At 39.6% G+C, this 16,711-nt stretch overlaps 1 pseudogene; it reads right to left on the bottom strand.

Annotated features, from left to right (window-relative positions):
- Nucleotides 1–2,496: 2,496 nt before the first annotated feature.
- LOC118837338 overlaps nucleotides 2,497–16,711 on the bottom strand; it is an 88,031-nt pseudogene continuing 73,816 nt past the window's right edge.

Raw genomic sequence — 16,711 nt, forward strand, 5'->3', positions numbered from 1 at the left:
TAATGACTATTCACCCTACTCTGTTTATCTGGAAGCAGTAGCTACCCTTTTATTTTTTTTAAATTTAGCATTAGACCATCACTCAAGATCATGTTTACTTAAAACAAATGAATCATTACAGTAAAAAACTGCATTAAGTATGAAAATATGTGTAGTTCAGTTCATAATTAAGAAAATAAGCACTTTTCACATAGCAAATGCATTTTAAGCATATTACAACAGTAATTGTAATAGCAGGAGAGTGCAGTATTAAATGCTTGACATCTTTGAAACTAAACAAACTGCCAATTTTAGATTTCTGCTGACTTAGGATCTGTGTATTGCAGAATAAAAGCTTAGCAGACTGGAGTTTGTGGAAATGAAAAAAAGTTGATATTTTTTATCACAGTGAATATAATACAGCCACAGAAGGGTATAGAAGGGAGTAGATATATAAGGCATATAAGATCAGACTTCTATGTTTTTACTTTTTAACAATAATTTGCTTGAAGAGGTTTGTCGAATGAGAAAATATCTGTAAATGGGTCAAATGAGATAATGTCTATAAAAGCACTTAGCATAGTGTGTGCCACATAGTAGGCATTTAATCAGTGTTTGTTCCCTTCTCTCCACCACCACAACCAACTCAATCTCTCTCTGTAATATTCAATCTGTTGCTCTCTACTGGCTTACTGGCACCTGGCCTGTAACCCAGTTTTCCCCTGTGCTCAAATAAAACAAACAAACAAAAAATCCCTCTCCCTTGACCCTACCATCCAATTATTTTCCTTTTGGTCAAATTCCTAGGGAAAAAAAAAATCTGCTTTAGCTATTTCCACTTCCTATTCTCTTACTTACTTCCAAGTACCTTGCAATCTAGTATTTGACCTCATAACTCAACTGAAATCTCTCTCCAAAACAACCAATGATTTCTTTAAAAGTGATAGCTTTTTTTTGTTTATTGCCTTCACTTTTAAATATATTTCTATGCCTCCCCTACTCAGTAAGACATCACTTATGACAGAGAATATTTTAAAATGATGTCCAGTAAAACTTACCACACATGTTTTGAGTCTGACATTATTTATGAAGGCCTCCACCCATAATCTCCCCTTCACTTCTACAAAAAAGGAGGGTTCATTTACTCCAATTTTCTCTAGAGTCAAGCTTGGACATTATAATTACATAGCATGGAACTTCATATTTACAATCAACAACTGATATCTCAATTGCCGGGTCCAATGGCTTTATCCTCAGTCCCTGTTCTTCTCGACCATCCTCTTCTGTATCCAATATCATCTTATTTTCTTACTTTCTACCTATCTGCCTAGTTATTCTTTCCCAGTCTCCTTTACTGGATCATCATGCATTCTTTGCCCTCAATTTGTAAGGATACTGTCAAGCTTCTATTCTAGGTCCTCTTCTTTTAAACTTAGTCTTATCATATTTCATAGCTTCAACTATCATATCTATGAACATAATTCTCATATTTATAAATCTAACTCTAGTCTTTTCTTGAGGCAGCTACAACTACCTACATGACCAACTGTCTAATGGTTGTTTCTAACTTGCTATTCTGTAAGTATCTCAAATTGAACATGTCTACACCTCTTTAGAGGTATCTCAGCCAATAGAGCACTGGGCCAGGAGTCAGGAAGGCTTGAGGTCAAATCCATCCTTAGCCACCTAACAGCTCTATGACCCAAGGCAGATCACATAACCTCTGTCTGCTTATTTCCCCAACTGTAAAATGGGGATGAAATGAGCTAATAATATATCTAAAGGTGCTTATCACAATGCCTGCCTCTTAGTAGACACTTAGTGTTCGCTCCTTTTTTTTTTTTAAAAGAATACAGCTTTTTTCTTTATTTAGAAATCAATTCACTAATAACAGTGTGGGAAGATTTGAGCCCCCAACTAAGGTGTGGAAAGGAAACCCAAGGATCTTGTAAAAAGAGCCATTCATCACCAGAATTCCCAGGAAGCCTTTATAACAAGATAACATATTCCCTTGTCCTAGATAAGTTTTGTCTGTGTTACAATCAAGGGAGCCAAACCTGCATACCAGTCATTAGGTACTTGAAAAGAGGAGTGGTAGAATCCCTAGTCCAGTTAGTTGAGGTCACTTTCCAGGGAGGACTTTCATCCCACAAGCGTGTCACCTCCCATTCCTGAGGCTTAACTTTCTCCCTGTACCATGAAGATATGAGAATCCTAAGGTAAGTTATTAACCAGGATGGGTCCGGGGACCAGGAGAGTAAAGAGGCCCACCACAGGCCAGACCCTGGGTCAGGTGGGCTTATGGCAACCAGATCTGGTGTGAAGTAGCTGTACAGAGAGGAGTGGGTTGGAGTCGAGGAAGATGAAGCCAGGCTAGTCTCCAGAGAGAATCCCCAAGGCCTCCTCTTTGGCGCTCTTCTTTCTGTTGTCCCACACTAATGCTATTAACTCTTATCACAATATCATTGTCTACTTGGCTTAGGCAAAACCTAAGGTGTCTGGGTCCCCAAGGTCCTCTTAGGCCAAAACTGAAATTCGTGGTTGCAGAGTAATAAAAGCAGTCCTGGAAGCTTTTGAACCTGTATCACTGCCTGCATTGCTTTCATCCAGAGGCCAGATGGGAGTTTTTCCTTCAGACATTGCTGGAAGCCTCTTGGTACTGGTCTTGACCAGGCTCAGCTCCTCCAATGGCTACTGAAGTGTGGCCCTGTTTGTCAGCTAAATTGCAGGCTGTGTATCTTTATACAGACATGTAGCCCTTGCTGGCCAGTGGGCAGAAATGCTTGGTGTAAGCATTATCTTGGGTGGCTCTGTACCTTGGGCACACATATTTTGTCAGCATGGGGCAAACCATGTGGCCTTCCTTTTCCTTTATTGTGTGGGACAAATAGATGTTTCGAGACTCCTCATTGTTCTTGCAAAAGGTACAGAAAGGGTACCTTGGGGGCAGGAGGGGCCTGCCTTAGGCTGGGGCCCCTACCCCCTGGTGCTCCAGCTTTTCCTTCCTGAGAGACCCTACCACACTGGCAAGTCCCAGATAATCCCTCCACAGATTGAAGACCTCCACCTAAATTGAAGACCCTCCAATTCAGGCCAGTATCTCTGTTGGGGAAGGATTGTGGGATGCTTTTCCCTTCTCTCCCACCACCACTGCAACATAAACAATCATTTTTCCTAACTTCCTTATTTCTGTTATAGGTATGCCCTTCCAATTTCCCAAGTTTACAACATCACAATAATTCACGAAAACTTGTTCTTCTTCACCTCATGTATTCAATAACTTATCAGCTCTTATAGATTCCACCTCATAACACCTCTTTACTTCTGAGTTTAACTTTTTTATTATTTAATTTTTAAGTTTTCAACATTGATTTCCACAAGATTTTGAGTTACAAATTTTCTCCCAATTTCTAGCCTCCCCTCCAACCACGATGGCATATATTCTGGTTGCCCCTTTCCCCAGTCTGCCCTCCCTTCTGTCATCCCACTCCCCCCCATCGCCTTTCCCCTTACTTTCTTGTAAGGAAAGATAAATTTCTTTGCACGTAAAAACAACCTTTTTTTGAGTGTATGTTTTTAGAACTTTGAGCTCCAAATTCTCTCCCTTCTTCCCTCCCCACTAACCATCCTTGAGAGGGCAAGCAATTCAACACAGGCCACACTTGTATCCTTATGCAAAACACTTCTGTAACAGCCATGTTGTGAAAGCCTAACTATATTTCACTCCATCCCATTCCTGTTGCCCTTTCTTCAGTTTTCTCCCTTGACCCTGTCCCTTTTCAGAAGTGTTTGCTTTTGATTACCTCCTCCCCTGATCTGCCCTCCCTTCTATCATCCTCGCTGTCTTATCTCCTTCCCCCTCTACTTTCCTGTAGGGTAAGATACCCAATTGAGTGTGTAAGTTATTCCCTCCTTAAGTCATATCTGATGAGAGCAAGATTCACTCATTCCCTTTCACCTGCCCCCTCCTCCCTTCCGATAGAACTGCTTTTGCTTGCCATTTTGATGTGAGATAAGTTACCCCATATTCTATCTCTCCCTTTCTCCTTCTCCCAATATATTCCTCTCTTACCCCTTAATTTTATTTTTTAGATATCATCCCTTCATATTCAATTCACCTTATATCCTCTGTCTATATAGATGTATATTCCCTTCAACTACTATAATACTGAGAAAAGTTTCATGAGTTACAAATATCATCTTTCCATGTAGGAATGTAAACAAAACCATTCAACTTTAGTAAGTCCCTTATGATTTCTCTTTCTTGTTTATCTTTTCATGATTCTCTTGATTCTTGTATTAGAAAGTCAAATTTTCTGTTCAGCTCTGGTCTTTTCATTGAGAAAGCTTGAAAGTCCTCTATTTTATTGAAAATCCATATTTTGCCTTGTAGTATTATACTCAGTTGTGAGGGTAGGTGATTCTTGGTTTTAATCCTAGCTCCTTTGACCTCCAGAATATCATATTCCAAGCCCTTTGATCCCTTAATGTAGAAGCTGCTAGATCTTGTATTATCCTGATTATGTTTCCACAATACCCCAATTGTTTCTTTCTGGCTGCTTGTAATATTTTCTCCTTGACCTGGAAACTCTGAAACTTGGCAACAATATTCCTAAGAGCTTTCTTTTTGGGATCTTTTTCAAGAGGTGATCAGTGGATTCTTTCAATTTCTATTTTATCCTCTGGTTCAAGAATATCAGGGCAAATTTCCTTGATAATTTCTTGAAGATGATGTCTAGGCTCTTTTTTTGATCATGGCTTGCAGGTTTTCCAATAATTTTTTAAATTACCTCTCCTGGATCTATTCTCCAGGTAAGTGGTTTTTCCAATGAGATATTTGACATTGTCTTCCATTTTTTCATTCTTTTGTTTCTGTTTTATAATATCTTGATTTCTCATAAAGTCTCTACCTTCCACTTGCTCCAATCTAATTTTTAAGGTGGTATTCTCTTCAGTGGTCTTTTGGACCTCTTTTTCCATTTGGATAATTCTGCCTTTTAAGTCATTCTTCTCTTCATTGGCTTTTTGGAGCTCTTTTGTCATTTGGGTTAGTCTGTTTTTTGAGGTATTATTTTCTTCAGTATTTTTTGGATCTCCTTTAGCAAGCTGTTGACTGGTTTTTCATGATTTTCTTGCATCACTCTCATTTCTGTTCCCAGTTTTTCCTCTACTTCTCTTACTTGATTTTCCAAATCCTTTTTGAGCTGTTTCATGGCCTGAGACCAATTCATATTCTTCTTGGAGGCTTTTGATGTAGGCTTTTTGACTTTGTTGAGTTCTTCTGGCTGTATGTTTTGATCTTCTTTGTCACCAAAGAAAGATTATATAGTCTGCGTTTGAGTCTGAGTCCTTTTATGCTGCCTGTTGCTCATGCTCCCAGCCAACTACTTGGCCCTTGAGGTTTTGGTCAGGTTATGACTGCCTTCAGAGTGGAGACTGCTTTGCCTCAAGCTTCAGGGATCTTGGCCCTGTATTTTCAGAGCTACTTCTAAGCCACCAAAAGATCTGCCACACCAGTGCTCCTCCTCCCCCAAGAACCACCAACCAGGACCCCAACCAAGATTCAAGCAGGGCAAAGCCAGAGAACCCTGCCTCTGCACCATCAAAGTGCTCCCTGAACTCCCGCTCTGATCCACTGCTTGATTCAAACCACCAGGTGGGCCAGGGACTATGGAAGCAGCTGCCAGAGCTGCTGCTGTGACACTTCTGCCACCCCTGGAGCTGTAGTCAGACCATGCACTTCTCTTACCCTGACCCAGAAGTTTTCCCACTGACCTGCTCTGTGGTGTTTGGGGTTTGTGGGTTGAGAAGTCTAGTAACTGCTACAGCTCAGTGGTTCATGGTCCTGATGCCTGCTCTGCCTGACTCCCAGTCTGTTCTGTTTTGGCACAGCCCATGTTAGGCTACCATCTACTCCCAGCATGGTGTGATAGACCGCTTCCAGTGACCATCTAGGCCATCCTGGGCTGGAGACTTGCTTCCCTCTGTTATTTTTTGGGTTCTGTAGCTCTAGAATTTGTTCAGAGCCATTTTTAGAGGTGTTTGGTGGGATTTGGGGGAGAGCTTAAGTGAGTCCCTGTTTTCCAGCTACCATCTTGGCTGCACCCCCTACCCTTTACTTCTACTACACAATCTCTACCCTAGTTCAATCCCTAACTGCTTCTAGCTGAACTATTACATTCTTTTCCTAATTGGTCTTCTTACTTTAATGTCCCCACACTCTGATCCATCCTGCACATTGGTACCTACACTAAGGACATTACTGAACATTGAGTTCCTTGCTTAAGGAGCCCACATGGCTCCCTATTACATTTAGGATACAGCAGAAATTCTACCATTTGTTATTAAATTCCTTGACAATCTAGTTCTATCATATCTTTCCATATTTATTACATATTATTCTCCACTCACTATACTGTGCAGGCAAACTGTCCTACTCACTATTCTATATACACAACATTCTACCTCCCATCACAATGCCATTGCAACAACTGTAACCTATTCCTAGAACATGGTGCATCCATACTTCCACATTTTAGAATCTCTAATTTTCTTCAAAGATCAACTTATGTACCAAATCTTCCATGAGTCCTTTCTTGATCACGCTACTTTTTTTAGTTCTCAATCTGAAGTTCCCATGTATTTATTTTGCATATATTTTTATATTTACTTATACGTATAAAAGTTGTTTCCCCCACAGAACATAAGCTCGGAGGAAGAGACTGTTTTATTCTAAGGGTGGTAGGTATACAACAGATGCATAATAAATTCTTGCTGATTTCTGAGTGATCAATTGTGGATGGCAGAAGGCTAGATTTAATACATTACATGACAGAATCAAGATTTCTCAAACTCTCAGAAAATTAAAAAGACCAAAGCCCAGCCAGAATTCTGATGAATGTGATCTGAATCAGAAGACCAGTTAAGGGAATGTGACATATGCATGTTTATGTAGGCTCCATGGCTTTACGGAATAGATATGGACAAATCTGATGTCTGGATATGGTGATGATGGATAGAAATTTTTCCCTCTTCAATGGAAAGGCTGATCTTGGTGGTTGCTTTATTCTCTGACTTGGATGAATGGAAATCCTCCCAGTCTATATAATGAAGGGATGATAGACCTCTATGATTTAGGGAAATATGGCAAACACAAGTCCAACTATCCATCATTTGTACTCCTAACTATATATGAGCAAGGCAGGCAGAGGAAATGGGTAATGGCTTTTAGTAGACACTGTGGTAGTAGTAACAGCCACTAGAGTGGTAGTAACAGTCCTTTTAATCATCAGTATAACCAGACTGTTGCAATTAGACCATTTGATAGGTCCCCATATACTAAAGGATCACCCAGGGGTGGACCCAATCAACCCTAAAGTTCAGGAACGCCATTCATTACTGCCATCATTACTCCCATTTTTAGATCACACACTAGAGATTCTCAGAATATGGCCTCCAAACATGATGTGGGAAATATCGTGTCTCTCTATCCAGAACACATTACTAAACCCGTTATTTGTAATAACCAATTTGTAAAACTGCTTTTGCAGTTTGATGACCTGATTTCAATATTCTTATACCAAAGGCTACCTTTAACAGCTTGCGTATTCCACCACTTACATGGTTCCCTTGTCACGTACTCTCTTCAACCCTCCCAAACCATGTATATAAAATGAACCATTTGGAGTTAAATATCACTTGGAATAAATTTTTGTAGGGCTTGGGACTAAATCTTTTACTGAAGGATCATGACAATGCATTGCAGAGAAAAGGGATTGGTGGGATATTAAAAATCTCACCTAGATTCCTTTTTCCCATTATTGCCTGCACTTCGGACCATAGTAAATGGCTATGTTTATGTTCTAGGAATACACTAGAAATAGTAGAAGAATGGTCAGTAGTATACATTCATTCCCATAATGTCATCTGGTATTTGTAAAAGGGAATCTTCTGTTGCTGTGGTGATTGCGGAAAATGAGATGATATAACACTTATCTTAGAGTAATGCACTTTATTGATTCTTATAAATTACACATGTTTGTTGAACACTCACTCCTCCTATCCTATCTAGGAGCACAGAATACCAAATGGATGCCATCCCTAAAAATTGCTTGCTGTATGAAAGCTTTCTTCAAACATGACTATTTTTTTGATTGGCCTGAAGCCAGATGGTACCAAGATTTCTAAGAATCATCATAGCAGAAGGAAGGAAGGACTCCTTTCCTATTTGTCACCACACGTGCATGGCAGAGAGGCCAGGGCAGCTGGAGAGGCCCCAGGGTAATCGAAGGCCAATAGCAAGACAAAAGGCAGGATGACTGGCAAAGGCCCGGGATACATTGGATGACCTTGGTGTCTTTGATGTCTAACCAAGCCATAAGTGCTCTGCAGCAGCACCTACTTCAGCTGTTTTCATAGCTGTTGGAACAAATTGTTCTCATCTGCCCATTCACTGGGAGAAGTCTTTACGTGCTTGGAGTAGACACCTTTCTAATTCACTGACTGGTTTGAGACCTGTTGGTTACCCTCAACCTGGTTTATCTGGTCTGCTGAGACAGTTTTGCTAGGGTGTGGCCTCTACACATGCTACATCTTCTTGGAGCCACAGATGAGAGTTGGGTGGCAGCTGGACACTAAAGGTAGAAAGTAGCCCTGAAAAAAGGCTTAGCAGCCCTCCCACCAGAGTACCAGTCTTGTCTGAACATGCTGTGCTTCATTACTGTTGAAAGCATGGCCATCTTTTTAGGTGTCTATGTTCACAACCTCTGTGTCATCTTTGATGTTCCTCTGCATCACCCCATATATCCAGTTGGTTGGCAGACTTTGCCATTTTTTTCGTATGTATCCCCTTCTTTCTAGGTACACAGCCTCCATAGTAATTCAGACTCTTATCACTTCTCATCTAGATTTTTGAAGTAGTTTTGCAATTTGTTTACCTGCCTTCTGAAGTGTCTTCCTCACTCCAATCCACCATGAGCATAGCTACCAAATCACATGTTGACTATTTCAACCTTTGCAGCTGAGAAGTTTAGGGGACTCAAGATGCACTGTTCTGAGCTTCTCACTACCAATAACTCCTTTGACAAGCCAGTCTTGTGGAAGGCTGGCTGCATACTCTTGACTAACTTACCCTCTACCAACCCAGCTGTGGCCAGTCCTTCAGCAGCACAAAAACCTCACCATAGCCCAAGATCTTATTTCTTCCCCAACGGTCCTCACCCAAGCTCCTTTGCCCAATATCTCCTCCCACCACATCTGTAATATACTTACCTATGGGGCATCAAGATGGTGTAGGATGGTACAGAACACAGGGCCTGGAGTCTGAAAGACCTGAGTTCAAGTCAAGCCTCAGACACCTAATTAGCTATGTGGCCCTGGGCAAGTCATTTAACATCTGTTTGCCTCAGTTTCCTTCACTATAAAATGATGATAATAACAGCACCTACCTGGCAGAATTTTTGCAAGGATCAAATGAGATATTTGTACTAGGTGTCCTCTTATGTCCCTTATCATGCTAGCATTTTGAAATAATGTAAAATATTTGTGAATATCCTTCTCTAGGGAAAGAGAACATTAAATCAAGCCTTTGGGACACTAAAAAAATCATCATAGCAGATACAAAAGAGGTAAAAGGTGTGTTTATCTATTCCTATAGTGTTAAACTAATGGAAATTTCTCTAGTTATTTAACAAATAAAGGTATGCAAAGTGTGGAGTTGGCTATGGATTCGTATCCTAACTGAATCCCTTCAATACTCTTATTCACTGTTTTTTCCCAAACTTAATATTTGTATTTGCCCTTTTGAATTTATAGATGCCTATATGTTCATTTTAGCACACAGCCATTCCTTCTTAGGGAACTGAAAACCTCTTAGAAAACTTTGTACAGGGTGTGGATAATAGGAGCCAGGGAATTTGTAGAAAAGCTTACGTGGAAAGACAGATTAAAGAAAATCTTTTGATTTCAGATATATAATTAAGGCTATCTCAAAGTGCTGAGTGGAATTTCCTTATTTTCCCTTATGTGCTATGTAGCATCTGAGCACTAACCCATTGGGTAATTCATGTTGTGAAAAATTCAATACAGGAAACATTTATTAAGCACTAGCTACTGTGTGGCAGGCACTGTGCTAAAAATAAAATCATTCAACTGCTCATCAAAAATTCTCATGACTGTCTAAATTCCATATTGAAGGGTGGTATGATCTGATTTTATCCCATTCTTAGACAGAGGATTAAAATTAATTCAAAAAGAGAACACCTTCATTTGGTTTGGTGAATTAATCTCTACCTCAGTAGAACCTGTTAGGCAGGTAGTTCCTCAATGAGTCAAGCTGCTCCAAAGGAAATTGACTAGGCTATACTCTGCCATTAGCATCACAAGACCCCCCTATTTATTATTTTCTGTGACAAAATGAAGTTAATTTTTCTCCCCTGTTGTGGCTCTTGACATTTCAATATTACCATGAGCCCTAGACAGTCATTGTGCATGTCAATATATGTGTAAATATATACCCTGATGGAATGTAAGTTCCTTGAGGTGAAGTACTATTGGATTTTTTGTCTATGCATTTCTACCTCCTGACATATGTTAAGGCAATCAGACTTTTTGCTGTTCTTCCCTTTTGGGATGCTAAGACTATCAAATTTCCCCTTTGTTTGAAGGGGTGGGAAACCTTTTCCTGTCTTTGTTTTGGAGTATTTCTCGGCACTGAGGCAATCAGGAATCATTAACTTATGTATGATGTGATGCTGGGGATGGGGAACTTTTACACCCCCAGCCTGGGCAAGGTCAGAGCCCTCAGGGCTCTGAACAGGATATAATTGAGGGGAGCTTGGTGTCTGACTTTTGGGGCTCACTTGGGAAAAGAGTGTTGAGATTCTGGGCAAGCTGTTGTAACTGCCCCCCAGCTTTGATAACCCAGACAGACAGTGGTGCTTCTCTGGTAATTATGCATTGTAATTTGATCAGACAAGGTCTGTCTGTTGATGTTTGTAATTTCTGTTTGTATCCTTGAAGTTCGGAGGGCCGATCTTTTCTCCCTGAACTAAGTGAATGATACATGTATGTTTAATTAAACTGAGATTCTTAACCCCTTAAAGTTGCTTTCCTTAGAAAAGCAGATCGAAGAACCTGTGTTGGCATCTCTTGTTGCTGCTCTTGTTGGGTCTTACACCCCTACAGCAGCTGCTAGCCAGCCACGTTGTTGCTATACTATCACAGAGTAAGTATGTAATAATTGGTTATTAATTTCTTAAATATGATATGGGTTATCACCTCTGTTTTACAAATGAGGAAATTATGCCTGATTGAATTTAAAATACCTTACCCAATGTTATGCCACTGATCATTCCTGGAGGAGGCTTTGATTCAGGATCTTCCTTCAGTCAACATCAAACACTCTATTGCATGCTGTCTCACTCAAGATATGTAAGAGAGGGAGCATTGTGAAGTAGATAGAGGCTTGGACCCAGAGTCAATAAGAGTTCAAATACTGCTTGTGACATTTAAAAGCTATGTGACCGGGTCTAATAAAGTCACTTTAGGCCTCAGTACTTCAAGTAACTTTCCCTTCTACTATAAGTTACTGACTTCTTGTTGAGCTGCATTAGTGGCTGAAATTTCTATATCGTGAGTTTCCTAGTCTTATAAAATCATGGATTCAGGCCAAAAGGAAAAAAATAACATCTCATGACTATTGAGGTGTATATTTACTCCCTTACACATGTATACGCCAAATGCTTCCAATACTGTAGATCTTATTTAAGAAAATAACAGAGTATCTTTCAAGTATTAGCCAATTCTTCTATTTTGTCTTCCCCTATTAGGAACTAAACACCTTTAGAGTAGAAATTGCCATGTTTTCTTTCTGGTTTTTAGTGCAGTCCCAGGCACATAGTAAACACTTAATAAAAGCTGTATGTACAGAGTACATGCAATACATACATGTCTGTCTGTCAGTTTCTCTCTCTCTCTCTCTCTCTCTCTCTCTCTTTCTCTCTCTCTCTCTAATACATTAAGGCCTTTATGAGTGGTATTCTTTTTAGTCTATAAGTCTATAAGTACTTTTGTATTGTTTTGGTAGAAAGGATATTTGAGTGTCCCATTCAGGAGGTTAGAGCTGGAAGGAACCTTTAGGATCATCCAGTTCAAACCCCTGAGTATGCATACGAGGAGGCTGAGTAGCAGAGAGATGAAGAAACTGATCAAAGATCATATTAGTAAGTGGTGGACTAACAGCTTAAACCCCAGTCTTCTCACTCCAAAGTCTGTTCTGGTTTCTAAGCCATTCTTTTTCTCTTTATATTATAACATACAAAAATCAATACAGAAAATTACCTAGAGATTTCAATAACCCTAGAGTCCACTGTTTTGATTCTTTCCACCAAAAATCTAGTGTTAATTACTTGCCTGTCCTTGCCTATGTTTGTAACAAGAATGTGAACTTCTGGATTGGCTTACCATTTTCCTGTCTGGATAAAGAGGATTTTGCCCTTTGGTAATGAACTCTAGCAAAGCCCAAGAACACAGTGCTGTTATCGCCACCTTTTTCTGATAGCAGATAACCTGGATAGAGGGTGTTTTTGCTCTTGACTTTGCTGTTCTGAAGTCATGGAGCATTTATTCAGCTTCTCGATGATATGTGATTAAAAAAGAAATTCTTACAATAGTATTTTAAATCTGAGATTTTCAGATAAAAGTTTATTTTTTTTAAAGAATACAGCATCAGGTTTGAATCATAATGAGTTCATCCTGTGAATCCAAAATCTCACTTGAAACATGTATTCATATTGGCTAGAATATGAATTGTGTAAATTGAACTGAAAAAAGGAACAGTATTATAAAGAGGGGAAAATGATAAACAACACTTCATCACACAAGTAGGAGTTATCAACAGCAGAGCTAAAAAGCATAGGCCAGTATTCAGACCTGTTATTGGAATCTTCCTGAAAAGACACAGAGGTAAGAAAAAGAACATTAATTTAATCAGCAAATAGGAAGACACTAAGATAAGATCCATACACTGGCAAAGAAAAAAAAAAGATTATACTTAGGAATCTAAAAGCTTTTTGAACAGGGTTATTTTTTCTATAATTGAATTGCAAATTCATAGCAGCATAAATGGTACTACATTGTTTAAATGTATTCATTCCATGATTGACCACTTATTGTGTTTAGCGCTGAATTGGGTACCAATCTAAATAAGAAGTTAAAATGAAATAAAAATATAGCACGCAGATGATAGGGTATCAAAGCTTCCTTTCCTAGTTCAACAGAACCTCATACAGTAAAAGCAGGAAAAGTCTCAGCAATATGTTTATTTCTTTTTATTTAACAATGTAGGTCAGCCAGACAACAACAAACAACAAAACAATGATACTACAACAACAATAAGAACTGATATTTATATAACCTTAAATTTTCTAAGTGGTTTACGTATGTTATCTCTTTTGATCTTTATGACAATCTTATGATGTAGGCAGTAGAGATGTAGCAATGTGTGGAGACTGGGAGCAGTGACTCTGCCCAGATTCTAGGCATACCTATGACTACAAGTATCATAGGTCAGATACTTGACCATTGTAACACAAGTATTAAATTTTGGAGGCCATATTTTAATGTAGATCATCCTTACTCTAGTCTAATGACAATGTACTATTCAGTATACCACACTGTCTACTATGGTATTTTCCTATTGTAGGGCAATTGCCTCTGTGATGTGAGAAGACTGGGCCAATCCTTGGCTTATCTTTTATAGGGAAGCAATTAATAAGCATTACTGTAATAATTTGACAAATTAAAGGAGACACATTTTCAAATTGCCAAACTGGTAACTCAACCATGACAAATTAATTTTAAAAATCTCTTGTGCTTCATTTTTGAAAAAAAAATCCATTGCTGGCCTGACTTAAGCATGTGTAAATGTATATACACCATGATCACATGTGCCACTATAAGGTTGCTGTTTTGGCATTCCTATTTTACCCAACACAAATACAGGATAAAGCCTCTAGATTCTAAGTTCTGTATAAAGATATCTCAAGGAGTCATAACTACTCACACCAGGAATGAAGATGAAGGAAATCCAAGGCCACTGTTGACACAGGAGTTTCTAGGAACCATGAGCCTGTTCTAATCTCCTAAACATCATTATATTCATATTCACTCTACACAATTTCTTTGACTTATCCATAACTGAATGAGTTAGTCTAATTAATGGTCACCAAGATATGTTCTAGTTCTGTGTTTACTTACATGCCTGTGATCCAAATGAATATTTAACAACAGCTGGTCTCTGTATCCTGGATGGTCAATTCTACAGCCACATAGGACCCCTTCCCTAGCAGGTAAGTCAACCAGCTTTCTACACTTCCGTATGGGAAGGGCATCGCTGTCTTATGTTTCTAAGGAAAGAAGGAGATGTTTCCTAGGCATGGGTTTTCCTTTGTCCTATATCCCTAGTTCAAGGGTTTATGGGATATTTGAGAAGAACTAGCACCTAGGTGTGAGGGCTGCCAAGTCCTTTTCAGGGCTGCTTATTCACCTTTGATATCCACCTGCCACCCAACTCTTACTTGTGATTTCAAGAAGGTGTAGCCTGTTTCAATAGCCACAGTCTTGTAAACTATTTCAGCAGATCAGTTGGAAACCAAAGGGCCTCAAACTTGTCAGTAAGTTAAGGGGGTCTCTACACAAGCATGTGAGGACTTTCCCCAACAGAATTGGTGGATGAAAACAATTTGTTGCAATGACCATGAAGACCGCTGAAGCAGATGTGGTGGAATGCTTAGAGTTTGGTCACCTACTGCATCCTGGGCCATCACCAGTCATCTTGAATTTTGTCCTGCCACTGAACTCTGATAACTCTGGAAGAGAGAATGAGGCAGATGACTTCATGTAACTCTTTCTTCTTTAAATCCAATTTATGTATGAGACAAAAGACTTTACTCATACTATTTTACCATTTTTACCTACCTTGCAGTCCTGTGATGATAGGCAAGTGATGAAGTAGCAGGTACAGACACATTGAGAGCTGTGGTCACAACCATACACACAGGTAGCACAGGCACTAGGGTTGTCTTCTCACTGGACTGAAACGGCAATGGGATTCAGCAGTCCCCTGGGTGTGTGCCTCCTGGCATGAGGAAATGGTGATAAAAAGTGCCTGAAAAAGTTTTTCTCAACTAACTTAACCCTAGTCTGATTACTTCAGCGTTTGGGGGTCTCACCCTGTTGTAGAAACACAAAAAATGTACAAAAACTTTTGTGAAGATGACTACATTCACAGTTGTTACATGGAATATATGCACACTTATGAACAACATGAAATCCAGTAGACGTGAAAGACAGCTCTTGTGAGAGAACTCAGCAGGTATTGCATCCAAATAGCAGTCCTGAGGGAAACAAGGCTGGCGAATGAAGGCCAGCTTACCGAAGTTGGAGCTGGCCCCAAGGCAAGACAATAATCAGAAGACTTAAGTAACAGATTTTTCCATGCCTCAACAGTTTCTTGCTAATTTGGAGGGAAAGCTGAATGAACACAAGGTTGGCAACAATGGAGCAGAAAAGGAGTGGGTAGCTTTCAGAGATTTGGTGTACAGCACTACACTCACTCATCTAGACCAGAACACTCAAAAATATAAAAATTGGTTTGAGGAAAAAATGAAGGACTTCAGAATGTGCTAAATAAAAAAAGAACTCTAGGGCTTATCATCAGGACAGTTCATCTGTCTCTAGAAGGCATCATTTAGCTCTATCAAAAGTGAAATACAAGCAAAGCTTAGAGAGATGCAGAATTCTTGAAGGCACACAAAATTCACTTTTACACTGATAGTAACAATCCAAAGTCCTTTTATGTTGCCCTGAAGGCCACATATGAGCCGAAGAACTATGGTTCATCTCAACTACTCAGTGGTGACATTGCCACACTGATTAGTGATAAGGATATAATCCTGGATAGATGGGCTCAACAATTCCACAGTATTCTCAACAGATTGTCATCAACCAATGCTGAAGTCACTGACTGCAGGTTGAAGCAAATCCCTTTCCAACCAAACTTTTAACTGAAGAAGAAGTTTTGCGTGCCATTAGACTCCTCTGACATGGCAAAGCACTTGGTACTGATTCTATTCCAGCTGAGAGTAGGGGCAGGAGGTCCAATGCTCATACAACAGCTGACTGAAATTTTCTAGGTTATATGGCAAGAGGAAGGTATTCCCCAGGATTTCAAGGATGTCTCCACTGTCCATCTCTATAAAGGTAAAGGTGTGACAGTCACAGGGTGGGTCTCTCTCTTATTCATTGCTGGCAAGATTCTTAACAGGCAGATCCTTCATCTAGAAGATGGTCATCTACCCAAGAGCCAGTGTGGTTTCAGAAAAGGCTGAGAAATGGTCACTATGGTGTTTGCAGCTCAAGAATTCCAGAAGAAATGTCAGGAGCAGAATGGAGGTCTGTACATAATGCTCACTGATCTGACCAAGGCCATCACTACCTATTAATCTTGAGGACTTGTGGAAGACCTTGGCAAAATTTGGTTTCCCAGAGAAGTTCATTAGCATTGTATTTCAGTATCATGATGGCAAGCTTGCATGGGTTCTGGATAATGGATGCTATTCTCATGCTTTCCCAGTCACCAGTGGAATGAAGCAGAACTGTGTGCTTTCTTGCGTGCTTTTTAGTATGATGTTTTCAGTGATGTTGTCAGATGCCTTCGATGAGGTAAAATATG

This window comes from Trichosurus vulpecula, chromosome 2 (assembly GCF_011100635.1).
Source record: "Trichosurus vulpecula isolate mTriVul1 chromosome 2, mTriVul1.pri, whole genome shotgun sequence".
Lineage (NCBI taxonomy): Eukaryota > Metazoa > Chordata > Mammalia > Diprotodontia > Phalangeridae > Trichosurus > Trichosurus vulpecula.